The sequence below is a fragment of the Lissotriton vulgaris genome, chromosome 5 (genome assembly GCF_964263255.1).
Source record: "Lissotriton vulgaris chromosome 5, aLisVul1.2, whole genome shotgun sequence".
Taxonomy (NCBI): Eukaryota; Metazoa; Chordata; class Amphibia; order Caudata; family Salamandridae; genus Lissotriton; species Lissotriton vulgaris.
The window spans coordinates 472,327,549-472,343,777 of record NC_141693.1 but is presented as its reverse complement, the minus strand read 5'-3'; the positions used below and the strand labels follow the sequence as shown (position 1 = coordinate 472,343,777).

At 47.1% G+C, this 16,229-nt stretch overlaps 1 protein-coding gene across 1 annotated transcript in view; it reads right to left on the bottom strand.

Annotated features, from left to right (window-relative positions):
• Positions 1 to 16,229, bottom strand: part of NECAP2 (NECAP endocytosis associated 2) — a 104,160-nt gene that overhangs the window by 50,069 nt on the left and 37,862 nt on the right. The window lies entirely within an intron of this gene.

Sequence of the window (16,229 nt, the reverse complement as noted above, 5' to 3'; positions counted from 1 at the left end):
ATTGTACGTGATCGCCTGCCGAGTTGGACATTAAGAAATGTATTAGTACTATGTGGAATCAATTGTGTTTAACACTTAAATTGGGGAACTAGGAGCAGTAAATCGACTCTGAAGTATTTACTTGTCACAGCTCTAGATGGAATCGTTTTCAGTAATCTGACCTGGGGGCTATTTTCATAGTTGTGTATGTTCAGAATATTGAACCTACTGTACCCAACATCTCTTGCCACAGATCCAGGTAGCAGTAATCCATTTAAAAATAGATTTATCCAATAGCACCAATATGTTATTGGCAATAGGGAAAGATGCTCAGTAATTTGTTTTCACAAACGGAGTGCATTAATCAAGGAAGAAGGTAAATAACGACTTGGCCATCAATGCCACTTGTGATTTGAAGATGTTGATAAAGATCACATGCTCTAGTGTTGAGCACAACGGAGAAGTCGAAGACGGTGAGTAGCCAGACATCCTGTTTGTCTAAAATTCAAAAAGGCATCACTTACCACTTGACACATGACCGCAATACAAATGGTCAGAAGCTAGATTGGTATGTACCTTGACTCTTGATATATGCTTAAAATTTCAATATTTGTGATGCAGAAAGCACTCAAGTGGTGTTGCCAAAAATGAGAAACATGTGGTAGGGCAGCAGTATTTAAGATCACTGGAATATGCAGTTGACTTATTTGATAGCCATGTTATTGTCCAGTCAACTGAGTTCAAAGTTGTTTTACAGAGGAGCTCCACAACAGCCAGCATAGACCCAGGTGATCCAAGCTTTCAAAAGATTCTTTTATCGGAGATCCTGGGAATAGATGCACTGCACAGCAGTTGGATTTTGAAACAGGCAACTGTCTTTTTAAGGGCACTTGCTGGATAGAGCCAGATCGGAACCATTTAACAGTAGGTATTGTCGCATGTATCAATGTAGATGCTGTCATTTCTTGCCTGATCTTGATACATTTTTCTGCATATATTTCAGCAAATTTCTGGCATCGCTTAGTTAAGCAGAGGGTTATGTATAGGGGAGAATGAGGATTGAAGCATGCTTTAAAACTCTAAAGAGCATTTAGGGGCAATTATCTGCAGCGTCTATTTGGAATTTCGATAAAGAGGCCTTTTTTTTTTTTTAAACAGATTTTTATTGCCATAAACTTATACTATTGCATGTACGGGGGGCTCCTGCCAAGTACTCTCACAACGTCTTTCTGCCGCTGCGGAAGCAACTGTCAATTCCTACAGCCCTGTTGTTTTAGGGCCTTTATTACCCTACTGTTGGCATTCACTTCGCTGCCGGGGAGCCGCTGCTGCTGCTGACTACTACCGCCACGGGGGACCACAAGTCCCATTATCCAGCGCAGAATTCACACCTGATCTACATCTGATTGGCGCTACCCAAGTGCGCTGCACTCCCGCTGTTCGGGATGCGCACTGTCCACACCGGGCCAAGGGCGGACCCAAACACGTGGCTCGAGCATTTGCACACATAGGTACTGTTATCCATGTAACTAATCTTCAGGCCTGGTCTTCTTCATGTCAGCCCGATTAAATCTAATTATGAGCTGGGGGGTGTTATGTTCATACTAGTTATGTTCTAACAAATTGTGTGTTGGGAGGCATATCATGCTTTTCTGATATTAGCGCACTGTACTTTCCATTCTAGGAGCTCCCGGCCTTATAAAGGGACCTTTTTTTCTATTTGCATCATGGGCAAACGAAAGGCATCTGATCAAGCCCATGGCATCGCAAAACACCTTAAAAGTTATACTAAGTCTGATGACTGTACTCTTAAAGAGATAGACCTTCTAATTGAGGAGGTTGAATCCCTCATTAGCTCAGATTCACCTTCCAAACGCGAGCCCAGGGACACTTCAAAAAACAAAAATGCTATTATTAAGCCCCAGCTTATCCAGGACATATTCTCAAACAGTAGGCCACTCGGAAATTACATGATGAAGCAGGGTTAATTCCTAAGAAGGAAGCTAACACCATCTCAAGCTACTTTATAGGTCAATCCAGTAGCAAATGCAGCCCCAACATCCCTTCTGCTTCAAGCGCCCCTGTACTACCGAGTGGGCTGGGTATGCTCAGACGTGAGTCCCAGGCTTTCCACATCACTGGAGTCAAGCTATCCAGGCTGAAGAAGGCTGATAGCCAGAAACCGGTCCTTGGATGCTTGATTCCAGTCTGGGAAAGACATGGCTTGGTAGTTCGGGCTGGACTGTTCCCATGAGGCACAGGGTCAAGGCTGATTTGCATATAGCCACTGTCTGACCTAGGGTGGAATGGAGTGCACAACAACGATGGATTTAGGCCCAGATCCGTGTACTGGGGTGAATGTAAGACATTATTCTGCATTCTGTCCATCAACTGTGTTTTTTGCAGCATGTATATTTTCCTTGCCGGTCTTAATTTGGCGTTTGATCTAGTTCCCCATAAGAAGCTTTGGCTGGCTCTTCGAGAACTGGGCATGCCACCAGATCGGTTATTTCTATTAATTTGCCTGTATGAAGGCAATTATGCTAAGGTTTGATGGGGTGTCCAGGGTGAACTTACTGATTGGGTTTCGATTGACAAAGCGTTCACCAAGGTTGTGTTTTGGCCCAAACTTTATTTTCCTTATTTCTTAATAATATTGTCCATTTTATTTCTCTTTTCCCTTCCGATGCCCCTACTTTGGCTAGCATAAAAACACCCATACTGTTGTTTGCGGACGACTCTGCTGATTTCGAAAACTCCTGGTGGTTTGTAGCACACTCTGCTCCGTTTCGAGGAGTTCTGCACAGTGCAAGGACTTTGGACTAATGCCGCAAATATGAAGTATATGTCGTTCAAACAACATAGATCGTAAAAGAGAAGAGTCATGTTGGGAGACAAGCCACTTAAGAGGGCAGATGTCTAACTATTTAGGTGTTACTCTGTCCTCATTAATGTCATGGAAACCTCACGTGGACACAATGTCTCTCAAACATAGGCAGATTAATGGTGCCGTAGTTAAAGAACACAGTAGTTCGCTTTCTAAACCAATTGGTCCAGTTTTATAGATTTACGATGCTAAAGCCATGGGCTCAGTGTTATATGATTCTGAACTCTAGGGGGTTTCTAATATGTCTTCCTTAATAAAATCAGAGAGCAAATTCCTGAGAAGTTTGGCTCAACTCCCTTCCAGCACCCTGCTGAAACCTTTCCTGCTTGATATGGGTAGGAAGGAGTTAGCCAGCAAAGTTAGATTGTGCCTATTACTATTCTGAAGGAGGATATAGTCTACATCAGAACTAGCTCACTACGCCATGGCCTTAAAGCATGTCATAAAAGCTGACAGATCAAATAAAACTGAGTGGCTTCAGCAAACCAAAAGACGACTATCAGATATAGGAATGAGGGAACTTTGCGAAAATCCAACTCGTCATCAGCAGAATTGCTGAAAAAACATTATTGGCTATGGACCTCCCACTGTGAGGCACAGGCAGTGGTGAGCACAACATTGACAGGGAGGTTCCTAGACTTTAAATGTTGCAGCCATTTGGAACCTTATTCGGACACCATCGCTGTGCCACTAGTTGGGAAACTATTTCCAGCTCAGGGTTGGTACTCTGCCACTGAAAAACTTTACCAATATATTAACTTCACTTGCGGGTGTCATATGTCCCGTCTACAATAGTTCTGCAGAAGCTGCTGCTCATTTTCTGTTAGCTTGCTCTGGTTATGTTGGACCTCGCCTACAATGGATCAAACCTATTTGTAAAATATTGGGGACTAGAAGTAGTTGCACTGTACTTAGAATCCGAAGATCTGACCCCCAGCCATCGCATGTATGTTCTGTAGCCAAGTTCTTGGGTCGGATGTGGGTACTAAGAACTACAATGAATATTCTAAGGGAGACTAGTAACACACCGGATGTGTAAATAATCCATTTGGGCTCCATCTGGGGGTCTAATTACAGTCCTGCTTATAAATAGCACATAAAGCATTAATCATCTTAAACAGTTTGCTTGGCTGTTTTACTGGGGTCTACTTACAGTTGTTTTACACATAGAATCCAGAGCATCATCTGTGGTGAATAAATTGATCGAGACGTTGGAACTAGCACAAGGAAAATAATCGAGCTACTCTGTTTTTTGCTAAGCTGTCCTGTCCCCTTTTTAGCAGCAACTAGCGTCAACTAGTGTCTGCGTTGGATATATATTTTTTTCTTTTTACTGTAATCAATTGTTCAGCATGGTTGACTTTTAGTAATGTTTTGTGGTCATTTTTAAAGGAAATAGGTTGATCGAATATGGTCTAACTACCAACCAATTTCTTTTGTATGGTGCTATGCCTTGGCTATCATACAAGGAAGAGCTAGTACTGATTTTTTATGTTTTTACAAATTTTAAAATAATATATTGCATGTATTCATTGTAATATTTCTTTTATGGCACGAGTTGTCGAAATATAGCTTACTGACTGACTGATAAACAAGAATATAATATAGACCATCAACAGCATAGGGTTCATTAGTAAGGTCCCAGCTCTATTGAAATAGCAAGGGGACACAAATCGACATGCCATGGGATCAACCCATAATATCTCTCACAATAGAGTGAGTTTATATTGAGGCCCAATGATAGTAGCCACAAATAGCTCAGTCTATAAACAGCTACCAATAACAAAAAGGAAAAATTAAAATAAATCTCCCCCCCCCCATATCGCAGCGCCGACTCCACAGCCACCCACCATTAGGAATCCTGAAAACAATATAATAGTAAGGCAGCCCTCACCTAGTGCCTCGCAGTTCGTGCTCGCCCCCAATGGTCAGTACCGGCCCAGGGGATTATAAACACTATCTCTTTAGCCAGGTAGCACCTCTCCAGGGACCTAAAAAAGCCAGACAGCACTCTTGTGGAACATCTAATCAGAAACATGCCCCACACTCTTGATCTCTATTCCCTCAAAGTCAGCCAGTAAGGTGTCCCACGCCCATGAAAACTCCATGAGTCTTCTACCTTGGCACGCCTTGCAGAGCAAAGCAACCCCTTCCCATGTCGCCCATCACAATACATCCGTTCTCCAGCCCTCTAATAAGGGACCATCAGTAGGTTTCCAGGTCATTGTGATTCTTTGCTTGGCAAGCACAAAGGCCAGGTCAATGAACCGTGTGGTGACTTTGTGTTTAGCAAGTCGAGGGTAGAGGCCCTGGAGACAAAAACTCGGCTTGGGGGCCAGTGTATGGTCTGCAACCTCTGCCAAAAGGCGCACAACTTCATTCCAATAAAAGGTCAACTGAGGGCACCCCAAAGCGTGCGGAAGATATCTCCGGTGGTAACATGGCAGCACAGGCAATCAGGTGTGGTCGACGGAAAATGGACATCAAGCTTCATGGGCATGAGGAATGCCCGGTGAAGGAGATAAAAATGTACGAGTCAGGGAGGAGCTACGCGAGCCCGAGATGGCCGCGTGAGCACATGGCTCCCGAGACCCTCGCCGCCCTTCGCACATATCCTGAAATTATCCTGATTCTGAAGCCGGCTTATTGGAGATGAACCTCTGCTGACGCTTTTGCTCTTTTGAAAATTTAATTTGGACTTTGGGAACCGCAGTTACGTTGATCTGAACTTTTGAGGCCCACCCCATGGTGAAGCCGGGGGCTTGGCAAGCTAGGACGCCGGGACGTAGTTGAACAACAGCAGCTGAGGGGCTCCCCCCTTGAACCAACTTTGTTTCGTTTTTGGGTCCTGGCACTATCAGATCGCAAGACGGTTCCGGTTTGTCCGAGGTCCAGCCTTGCTCTGACTCTTCATCGTGTGCCTTCGGTCGTGAGCGCTTCTGTATCGAGCTACGTTGTCACCTCTGCCACTTGAGCCCACTTTTGTAGAATTTGGTGGCTTGCCCGCGAACGGCCATTTTCACCAGGTCTCACTGGCCCCTCCGGGGCACATTTTTCAAGATGGCTAACTGGGCCGACAATGAGAAGCGGAAAACCAAGACGCCTCTACGCAGGGGACCGATCCAAACTACCGTCATGGACCGCTATACCCATCCTAAAGGGTCCCCCGGTGGCACCAGCTGTACTCCAGAAGAAGCCAAGAAAGACCCGGCTGCGCTGACCGAACTGTCTCTCCAGGATGTCATGGGCGCTATTGCCAACATGAAGGCTACCATCGGCCAGCAATATGAAGCTCTCGCTGCAACGGATCTCCTGGTGGTAGACCTCGTCCTAAATCACCTTGCCCCTACAGGTCTGAGCAAATTTTTCGCCGTGGAGCGTGCCCATCGTGTGCCGGGTGGGAAACCGAGGCCGGGTGCCCCTCCGAAGCTTATCATTGCCAGGCTTTTCCATTTCAGAGATAGAGACACTATCCTGCAGGCCTAGAGGGTGAGCGGCCCAGTAAAGTTCGAAAACACAACAGTGAGCTTTTACCCGGACTTCACCCAGCTTGTTCAAAGGCAAAGGATGGGTTTTCAGGGAGTGAAGCGAAGACTGCGAGACGTGGGCCTGAAATATGCGATGCTATTTCCAACCAGGCTTCGTATTGAATACGAGGACCGGACGTTTTTCTTTGACCGTCCTGAAAGTGTTAGTGACTGGCTGGATTCTCTACCTACGCGGAACGATCGAACTGAGCACCCTGGTGGTGCCCCGGAGCAAGAGTGACACTGGGGTTCCCGACTTCCAAACATTTGACTCTTCACACAGCTGGGTTTGATGATTCTAATACTATTGTGTTTTATTGTTGTATGCCAGAGGGTGGCGGGGGAAACGAGATTCTTTCCTCCTCCGGGTTTCTTTTTGTAGATTAGTTTAATGTCAGGGCGACAGGCACACTGCAAGTTGGGGTGGCTTCGGAGTCTAACGCAGGGGTGCAGTGTGGGGGGTGTTGCAACGGGTTCAAGCTGGGGGGTGGTGGGGGGAGTTTGTGTGTTTGTTATTTTCTCTCAAGGCAACGTATTGTTCTCTTCTTTGATCCGGTCATTGTGTTCTTTGTGGGGTGGATTCTGCATTCCTTGCCGGATGGGGGGTAGTGGGTTGAAGCTAATGTCTTGGAATGTCAATGGGTTGGGTGATAGAATAAAACTGGGAGTGGTGCTACAATTCCTGCGTCGCCTCTCCCCCGATGTCGTTCTCCTACAGGAAACACATTTGATTGGGAATACGTGTCACACAATGAACAGGCGGGGGTATCGTCTTGTTGCACACTCAGGATTTACTTCTGGTTCTAGGGGCGTGGGCATCCTTGTCCGGTCCTCTCTCCCTTTGGAAATAGATAATGTAATCCTTGATGACAGGGGGCGCTACGCCGCCCTCACTGGCAGATGGGAGGGAAGGACTGTTTCACTGATTACCGTATACGTCTCGCCGGGTCTACCGACCTCTACTTTTGCTGATATTGGGCGTGTAGTCCTGGGGCTTCCTGATGGTATCCTGGTTATGGGTGGAGACTTCAATTCGGTTGTCTCTGGCAGTGTAGATCGCTACCCCCCCAGAGACCTTACCAAGTCTCAATCATGGCTGAGTTGGTTTTTGGAGACTTTTGGTCTGGTAGACTGTTGGAGGTTGATGCATCCCGAGCAGACGCAATACACTTTCCATTCTGGGGCCCACGTCAGTCTCTCCAGACTTGACTACGTTCTGATGCCGGCGGCGCAATCCCCCTCTATTAGAGAAATTAGACACCCTGCCAGGGGCATATCAGACCATTCCCCTTTGTGGCTCTGCATGGATACTAAAGTGTGTGGCGAAGGACGGGTCGCTCCCATAAACCCTTGGTATTTTCGCAATCCCAAGACCCGCGCTGATTTGATAAAGTCCCTTGATCACTATTTTCTTGAAAATGTGGGGTCTGTGTCCTCATCTGTGTCATTGTGGGAAGCCTTCAAGACGGTAATTTGTGGACAATCTCTGTCGCTAATTGCTGGGGCTAAGAAAATTAAATATGAAGAAACTGTTAGTCTTGAGACAGAGATAGCCGAGCTAGAGAGTGACCTTGAGGCTGGCGTGACTCGTGCTAAACTACACTTCCTCGGCCTGAAGCAACTAGATTACAGAGCCCTGGTGACTGATGCTGCCAAAATAATGAATAGAGAGCAACAGGGCAGATTGTATGATGTTGGGGACAAGGCTGGTAAATTGATCGCGTGGCTCGATAAGAAAGAAAGGGTGAGTTGTGTGGTTCCCGTGATTGAGAAACTTGATGGAGTGTGTGTGACAGATCCGGCTGAGATTGTTGAGTGTTTTGTAGAATACTTTTGAACGGTGTACTCTCCGGTCTCTGATAGGGCAGAGGAAGATTCTCATCTGTTGTTGCGCGACATTGCATTGCCGCGCCTATCGGAGGTCGACAGAGACTTAATGGATGCTCCACTCTCGGCGGATGAGATTGCTATTGCCATTCGTTCCGTTCGCTCTGGCAAGGCTATGGGTCCCAATGGTCTGCCCATTGAACTATACAAACTGCGTCCTGATAAAATGGCACCGTATCTTCGAGATATGTTCCTGGAGTCGCGAGACCTTGGCTCCCTTCCTCGCGATCAGCGTCGCGCTACGATCGTGGTTATCCACAAGGAGGGGAAGCCGCGGGATTGCTGTGCTTCATATAGGCCCATCCCGCTGTTAAATGCCAAACTCAAAATTCTAGCCAAATTGTTAGCTAACCGGCTGATCAAGGTAATTAGTTACCTGATCCACCCGGATCAGTCAGGTTTTATCCCGCATCGCAACACTGCACTTAACCTGCGGCGCTTACATGGCGTCCTTGCGAGGGCGGCGTCTCTTCATAAGCCGGCCATTTTGGCTTCCTTAGACGCCACGATGGCCTTTGACACAATAGAATGGCTGTATCTCTGGGCCGCCCTCGCGAAATTTTGTCTTGGTTCCGGGTTCATCGGGTGGGTGAAACTTTTGTACGAGAAACCGCTGGCTCAGGTGGTCGTTAATGGCCGAGTATCGGACTCTTTTACCCTTGGGAGGGGTGCAGGGCTGCCCGCTGTCCCCCCTACTTTTTGCCCTCGCTCTGGAACCACTGGCTGTGATGGGAGCCTTCGATAACTGGTATCCAGTGGACCCCGGATTTTGAGGATCGGGTATCGCTTCATGCAGACGATATCTTGTTGTACCTCACGTCCCCCAGAAAATCGCTTAACGTGTTGTTTGACGTGCTTACTTCATTCGGAAAGAACTCAGGTTTAGTCATTAATTGGACTTAATCCGGTGTTTATGTGCTTTCGGGTGGTCTCCCTCCTCTGCCTCGTAGATTTCCTATCCAGGTCTCGCAGACGGGATTCAAATACTTGGGGATCTTCATATCTTTGGACCCCGCCGTCCGCTACGAACGCAATCTGCTTCCCCCTCTTCAGAGGCTGAAACTCGACGTTATGCGCTGGCGTAGGCTGCCATTATCACCGCTCGGGCGCGCTGCGCTTTTTAAAATGATGTCCCTGCCACGATTTTTGTACGCGCTCCAGAATACGTTCGATATTATTCTGGTGAGCTATTTTCGAGAGGTGGAGAGCTTACAGAGGCGGCTAGTTTGGGACCGACGTGCGCGTATCGCCCTTGCTAAGCTAACGCTCCCCTGGTACGACGGAGGTATAGCGCTTCCGGATATCAGGCGGTATTATTGGGCCTCTCAGTTGAATGCGATTAACCGCGCAACGTGCACACCTGGTCCAAACCCGGCATACGAGATGGACAAGTACCTGTTACCGGGTGGGAACTATAATAGGGCGCTCTATTCTGAGGTAGCAGGGAGGAAATTAACTGGACCTACCAAGATCGCTGTTCGAGTCTGGCATGATGCGAATGTGGCTTTGGGTTGGAGGGATCGACTGACCCGTGCAACTTCTTTGTATGCGTCTGGAAGATTGGGATGTCTCTGGAAAACGAAAGGTTTTGAGAAATGGGACATGATTGGTATTAGCAGGATAGGCGACCTCTGGGCCAAGGGCAACATTAAGACCTTTGAGGCATTAAAGACAGAATACGAGTTGAGCGACAGGGAGTTTTTCAGATAGGCACAGGTTTGCCACGCTTTGACCTCGGTTTTCACTGTTGGCGTCGATATCCCTGAGTCCTCCCCGCTCGAGGATCGTGTGCTTGATGGTCATGTGCCCGATAGCACGATTTCATTAATATACAAGAAGTTGATCAACAATCGGGCGGATCTACTTGTACGTCTTAAGGAGTTCTGGACTGGAGATGGTTTGGAACTGGACGACGAGGATTGGCAATCTGCGTTACCTTCTCCTAAGGAGGTGGCTATTCCTGCCCGTCTCCACCTTGTTCAACTTAAAATCCTCCATTGTGTGTATGTTACTGGTCCGCGCTTGGTTTGTATGGGTTATTCCACCGATGGGTTATGCAAACGTGGCTGTGGAATGGTTGGAACCTTCTTCATATAATTTGGGAGTGCCCGGAGGTGGTTGCATTCTGGAACCGTGTGCATGCAGTGATGGAGAGGGTCACGGGAGTTGTGTTACTGCCTGAAGCCAGGCGCTGCCTGTTGAATGTGTGGGAACCGAATGATTATAATGTTGCTCAGACCCAGTGGGCGACCCTCGGGAACATGATTGCCAAGAGAGACATTGCACAGTTGTGGGGTTCCCAGTGGCCGCCCACGGTATCGGCATGGAAGGAAAATATGGACTGGTGCATGTTTAGAGTAAAGACTGTATATGTGGCTAGGGGTAGACCTAGGAAATGGAATAAAATCTGGAACCAGTGGAATGCCTACCGTGGAAACATATGAACGCCCCCTTTCATTGAGAGCCTAGATGTCTCCCTTTTCCCCTGATCTGACATTCCATATATCCTTCACTTTATGTTACTATCAGCCGGCTTCCCCGCTGATCCCCCGGCTCTCTGTATTAGTTATATGCTAAATAACATTGCACTCAGAAGTCCTTCCTGTATGAACACATGTCCGTGTATATTGTACTATTGCCTTGTGTATTGTTCTCTCTTTTTTCTTAATAACATTTTCTTTTTTTTTAAATGTACAAGTCCTGGGAAATCTTATGTGCCGCTTTACACATTTTAGCCTCTCCCGTTATGGGGGCAGCCAGATCTATCTCCCAGAGGTCTCAGCACCGCAAGGGAAAGAAACACATCCTCCCGAAGCACATTTTACAAATTTGAGAACAGACATCTGGTGTTAAAGGTGTCACACAAGAAGCAGCAACTATGGAACAGTGGGTGTTCCTCGTCGTGCCCTCCCCATACCCTGTGCGTAGGTAGCGCACCTAAAGCACCACATCGTATGCATAGAGGGAGATCATATTAGACCAGCAAGTGTAGGACCCCGCATGCCAACAGTTCTACAGTGAGGGCAAAAACGAAAGGGGATAATTTGGTTTGACGGGTGCCGGGCTCCACAATACACTACCCTGAGAACATGTGACCAGAATGGATCCTGGCAACAGGGTACTCATATAATAATAAGGTCCAAGAAACAAAACGGTGCCCCAATCCCATCTGAAGCATGACAGCATTGAGGAAGCTTCAGTCTAGGCTATCCAATGCCTTCTCAATGATCCCGAACATGCATCCAACTCATTCCGGTAGCCGCTGACCCTCCCACAAGATCGCCAGTAGTCGCCTAACATCAAAGCCATACACCGGCCCGGTATAAACCCGGACTGGTCAGTAGGATTTAACCTGGTCACATGGGGGAAGTAAACGATGTGCCAGCACTTGGCGAAGAATCTTCTAGTCAACGTTCAGCATTGACAGAGGCTGGTATGCAGTCATGTCCATAGCAGGCTTTCCCGGTTTAAGCAGAAGGACAATAAGGGTCCTCCAGCATGGGAGGGCGGGCAACATTTTATAGGTGAGTGCGTGTTGGTATGGAGGTTAACTCCACTGGTGGTCTTCCGTCCCCGGAATATTCATGTGGGACATGCATCGGCCTTCAGCCTGGATTTCCTCCTCCGCAATATCCTCCCCTAATGCATCTTCAATCTCCTGGGTCAACCCAGTAGGCGGTAAAGCAGTTAACCATTCACGAATGGTGCAGTTTCATGGCGCCTCCTAGCCACATGAGTAAAAGTCTGCAAACGAATGGTTGATCCCCCCATGAGCAGATTGGTGGGTATCGTCCATTGTCACAAACTCCAGAACTGGCGAACTGTGGAGAGAGGGGTTAGTCTACCAAGCCAGCGATGGGCCAGAAATGTTTACAAGAAGATCCAGCGGCAATCGAAACACACTTATAACTATAGTGGGTTTTACGGATGGAGAACAGTGGTGCATGAGTCTGTAAGACCAGTCACTTAATCTTACACACAGCAGAAGAGCTCAATAAATTGAGTCAGGAAAAATAAGTCAGCACCCACCACTTATCACAGAAAATGAAAGAGTAAATTAAATGCAGTTATATTGTTACGTGACACTTGGATAAGATAATGCACAGGCTCCATCTTGGCTTTTCTTTAAAACAGTTTCTTTATACAAGTTCATTTTTTTTTTTTTAACCTTTCTTCTTTTATTATGTAGCCAATGCATTTCATCCCCAAACAGAAACTTATTCGGGTCTTGCAAATTGAGTCTTGTCTGTGTAGAGCCTTGTGTAAGGGAATAGGAAATATGTACTGAAAATGAGTAATATAACTCCCCGAAGAGGCTGGATCTACAGCTTCACCATCAATGGGTAACGATAATTCTGCGAGTGTCATAGCTCACATATTGCAGGTTGCGGCAAAATCAAGAGGGGAGGAAGAAGAGCAGGTATTCTCATCAAGATAATGCTGAACACCCTCTCTAATTGTCTCACAGAATACGAGGTCCTCAAAGCTCACCGCCCTCAGGTGCCAACCAGGAATGCAGGTGCACATCCTACCCCATCTGAACAATTAAAGCGGATTATGGTTGGAGATGGCTCGGGCTAAGTAATCAATGAATGCAATAGCCCCATGCATATTAGAAGAGCATTAAAAGGTGTCAAGGTGCACATGTATTTCATGCATAATTACATGAATGAAAGTAGTCCCTAACCGGCGGGCGACGATGCTGTCAACCATCCACCAGGCCCCAGTTACCTTTCCTAGTAGTAAAATCTCCAAGCCTTGCAGACAGTAGGGGTGCCTCGGAGTGGGGGTGTGAGTAATCTAAGTCAGTGTGGCCACACAGTTAAAATCACAACCAATAATAAGAGCCTGTGCCAACAAAAGGGACAGCATCTGGGACAGCTTATAAGAAAACACAGATTCGTCAAAATTAGGGGCATAAACATTAACAAAAGGGATATCTTGACCACCCAAATGGCCTGCAAAAGACAGAGTAGTGCCCTTCCATATCTACTGTACTATTAGCATGCTGAAACAGGACACCAGGTTTCACCCATATCAGGGTCCACTGGGTGAAGACAGAGTATGTTGTACATCCCTTGCCCCCATCATCTCTTGTAAGGCAGCCCCTTCTTTAGCAATTAAATGAACTTCATGCAGTAGAGCCACATGTATTCCCCTCCGCTTCATATATGCGAACACCTTATATCGTTTATTCAAGCTATTCAGACCCCGAACATTCCAGAAGAGGAGTTTGTAAATACATGTACCATCCCCTATCAAGCAACATAACACCACAAACACAGCCTACATACAACAGGCATAGCAGGAGAGTGCTGCATATCCATGCCCATGCTGGAGAGAAGTAAGAACAGCCAGCCACAGGACCCCAATAAACGCAAACAATGAACATACCAATTCAACACCCCCTTCCCAGGACAATAAGGCAACAACCCCCCATCCAAACTGACATATACAACTAAACGAATCGGTAGCTCAATAATTCACCCACAGTCTGACCCAAGGGCTGGTGGAAGTGAGATATGGTCCCCCGAAAGGGAAAGGAACTATCAACAAGGCAACCCCACCCACGACCATGGACAGAAAGAGAGAAATCCCCCAAGTCCCTGTTAGGGAGAGAAACCGGATATAGGTCCGGGACATACGACAGGGTATTGAGATAACGGACGTACTGTCAGAGTTCCGGGTTGCTTCAGGATTGGGAGAGAACTGGTCAAAGACATGCTTGTTTCCGCTTCACCCGGACTGCCCGCCACAACAATTTATGTTGGACGCTCACAGCCTCCACTGGGAGCCACATTCCTTTAGATATCTAGGCATAAACATCTACCCATACCTCCCGGAGCCTCATACATGGCAACCTAATTAGAGCTATTGCCTCTCTACCTCCCCAATTGGCATTCTGCAGCACACTCCAGCTTTCAGTACAAGGCAGGGTGTCACTGTCAAAAATTGTGATATTTCCCTATCTATTGTACTTCTTACAAAATCTTTCGGTGAATATACCCTAGAGTCCTTTTTGCACTCTGCATGCCATGTTGGGCTGTTTCATTCGGAACAGGGGAAGATGCCAAATAGCACTGTATAAAATGAAATTGCCAGAGGGGGCGGGGGGGGGGGGAAGATATAGGGGTTGGGGGCCCCAAATTTCGAGCATTATTATCTAGAAGCACAGTTATAGTGGAGGGCAGGGTAGTATATGGAAGAGCTTGACATGCCCTCAGAGGCTTGGGAGCAACGGATGGAGCAGGAGACCTTCTTGCCACAAGCGGTGACCCGCAGGGGGTCAATGACATATTGCGTGCCACCCATGAAAGCTTCTATAGGAGTCTGCACCTGATGCCGGCTGTGCCTCTATACACTCCTGGGATGCGGCTTAGATCTATCCAACAGTTTTGGTACTTGATCAGGGAGAATGGTGACGACACAGGAGACAACCAGCGTGGGGACTCTGGGTGATCTATTCTATAATGGTGCGTTTATCCACTTTGAGTAATTTGGATGAGGACAACTACCTCCCAGCAGGACATTTCCTAGCTTACAGCTGGGTGGACCCTACACAGAACTGGCTGTGGCAAAATGTCGACAAACAACCTGACCAGCACCGCTTGGGACACACCTTGCATACCATAGGCGAGGACGACCACCTGATAACATGGCTTACACGTGCCCTCTCACACACCATGCAAGACCCCTTATCAGCAAGTTGTAGGAACTGGGAGAGGTACATAGGTCAGGAGATGACACAGAAGGATTGGGATAGGGCGCTCCTCCACCCATGGCTGCAGCGCCAAATTACAATATATCAAACACAACATTGTACACAGGGCTTAGCTCACACCGGCAAGACTCTATAGAATATTTGGATCTGCCTCGATTTGCCTGCACTGTAGTGAGCTTGACGCCAATATGGTACATATGTTTTGGAACTGTCCCATGGCCAAAAACCTGTGGCGTGAGGTCACCAACACTCCAGCTGACATACGCATTCTAACCTCAACAACAAGGTGAGTGGCGTCTTGAGGCTCTTTAGATGTAGGCAAGCAGGGAGCTTTGCGAAAAGCTTCATGGATCTGGCAATGCTGATAACCTGTAGGCTGACTGCCATGCACTGGAAGGCTAATGCACCGTCCGGGTTAGGACACTGGCTTGTGGCGACGCTCAAGCAAAGCAGGGCCATGGTGGTGGCACTGCAGCGGGATGAAATACAAGGATTGCAGAAAATGCCACTAGCAGCAGACTGGGCGAGCTTCCTAGAGGGCCTGCAGGTGCGCCAGGAGGAACCCCACCCCCTCCATACAGGTTAGTTTGTTCTAATGGCAAGTCTGAAAGTGCACAAGGGGTGTGGGGTGTAGGGCCATGCTTCCTGAGATTTGTGATTCCCTGGGAGTGGGTGTGTGCAGGGCAGATGCATTGATGGGCAGGGAGGCCACTTTCTGTCCTTTGTTCCTACTGAATAAGACTGCTACTGGTATGGCTTATTATTTACTATGTTTTAGTTTCATAACTCAATGAACCAGAAGCTCCTGATGAACCTGGAGAAGTATAACATATGTACACTGATTATCGTGTGCTCATTATGCCTGGACGTGTAAAAAAGGTCAGCGCAACTGTTCTGTAACCTGTATTAAGGATGGTATAAAACCCAATTAAGATGGTTCAAAAAATGTGTAAGAAGAGTAAAGGATAGAAGTGCTTCATTAATGGCAGTTGACCGCAGATACAGTCAGTTCTGCGAGGTACATGTTTCAGGGAAGATTATCAGGTTAATGAGCAAGAGCTATGAATTTCCTCTAGCTGTGTACTTTATTTTAGCATCCTTACACAGTGACAAGTCAACATCTTTTTCCATGTGTAATGTTTTGGTGCTCTTTGCTCATTTTTTAAATAACCCTCATGCAGTTGTGATGAATCCATTTTGTAATGTAGTGGTTAAGCATCACATCATG